The sequence below is a fragment of the Diadema antillarum genome, unplaced genomic scaffold, assembly GCF_040938485.1.
Source record: "Diadema antillarum isolate AM-2024a unplaced genomic scaffold, OU_Dant_1.0 seq00000183_RagTag, whole genome shotgun sequence".
Classification (NCBI taxonomy): Eukaryota; Metazoa; Echinodermata; class Echinoidea; order Diadematoida; family Diadematidae; genus Diadema; species Diadema antillarum.
In genome coordinates, this window is record NW_027271250.1 from 493,306 (window position 1) to 495,175 (window position 1,870).

A 1,870-nucleotide genomic window follows, 5' to 3' on the forward strand; every position below is an offset into this window, starting at 1 on the left:
CTTACGATAATGATATTGGTATCCAAAGGTGTTCCAGACATATCTGTTATCTCAACAGTATAAACTCCCAGATTTTCATCAGTGAGGATTGATACAAGAAGGGATCCATCTGCGTTTACAGTGTAAGGTTCGACTGTGTCATTCTGCTGCAAAGTGGAGCCGTCCGGTGTAGTCCAGGTGATCCTGATATCAACACTGAATGGAAACTGTGGTTCAAGAATCAGCTCCTCCTGAGTGCCAATTACTACATCAAAGTTATTTCTACTGATTATATTCGTTGTAAGTACGCTTACAAAAGCTGGGTTAGTTTCTTGATTGTCTGTTACCATTTCGGTTCTGGGTTCAAGTGAGGGCGCGGTGCTTGTGTCAGAGAGTTCGGTTGCAGCTGTCGAGTTGGCTGGAGTAGAGATCTCTCTTTCACTGTCGGTTACGGGTTGAGTAGTCAGCGTTGATTCGTTTGCCTGGTCTTCAGTTATTTCAGTTGCTGGTCCTCTTGTGTCAATAGCTGGTTCTTGTTCGTTAGTAGTTGATTCCGCTGTGTTACTAGAGGGGTCCGTGGTGTCAATAGCCACTGCTGTTGCGTCAGTTGCCGGTTCTTCTGTGTCAGGATCGGGTTCTTCTGCGTCCATTGTTGGGACCACAATGGTAGTAGCGGAAGCAATGGTGTCAGTAGCACGTTCTGTGGTATCGGTCGCTGATTCTATTTCGTCAGTAACTGATACTATTGTCTGAGTAGCAGATTCTGCGCTGTAAGTTGCCGGTTCCGCTGTGTCAGTAGTGAGTTCCGTCGCCGTGTGAGTAGTGAGTTCTGTCGCCGTGTCAGTAGTGCGTTCTGTCGCCGTGTCAGTAGTGACTTCTGTTGCCGACTCAGATACCAGCTCTGAGGTGACACCTAAATCCGACGTTGTAGTTGTGGTCAAAGTAATCTGCGGCATTGTCGGTCCCGTTATATCCACACAACCAAGGTCATTTGCCTGTAAAGAAGATAATGTCATTCCAGAAAGTCCTGCAGGTGTAGAACACGTTGCTGATGTGCTACCGCTGTTTGGCAAAAGCCATTGTAGTGAGCAATCACAAACTAAAGGATTATTGACTAGGGTGACTTCAGGCCTGTCGATGACATTTGTTTCCCTACCAAATACTTCGGCATTTAGTGTAGTGAGTCTGTTAAAGTTTAGGTTCAAAGTCATGAGAGCAGACAGATCAGAGAAAGCATCCTGAGCTATGTTAGAAATTCTGTTTCCTTCGAGGTCGAGAACGGTTAGCGTACCAAGACCTGAAAATATTCCGTTTGAAATTGATGCTAGGCTATTAAAGCCTAGATGCAATTCCGTTAAATTTGTCAATTGAGTAAACGCGCCTTCAGTTATCCTTCCCACGCCCGTGATTTCGATGCGCAATAGTTCCAGAGTAGAAATACCACTCAGCATGCCTTCGTTGATTTCAGTAATTCTCGAAGCAGATTGCAGGGACAAATCACGAAGATACTGTAAACTGCTGAACGCTCCTGGCTCGATGAATTCCAGATTTCGTGATGCAAGACTAAAACGACGGAGGTTCGGCAAATTTTCGAAATCCTGCGAGCTCAGGTTCCGTATACTATCAGATACTACATCCAAGATTTCCGTTGTCTCTGATATGTCGGCCGGTAATCTTCCATCTGGAAAATTGGTTTGACAGAGCACGCGAGGAGGAGCATCAGGTTCCCCTGTTGGAAGACAAAGACATATGGAAGGACAAGTCTGACCTGTCACCTGAGACACGAAAAGGAGCAGAAGAACCAGGGAAGCAGCGGTACAGCACAGTCTAGTTGGGTACGACGCCATCCTCAGCCACAATTCACGAAGGCGCGCAACAAGAATGTTGATTT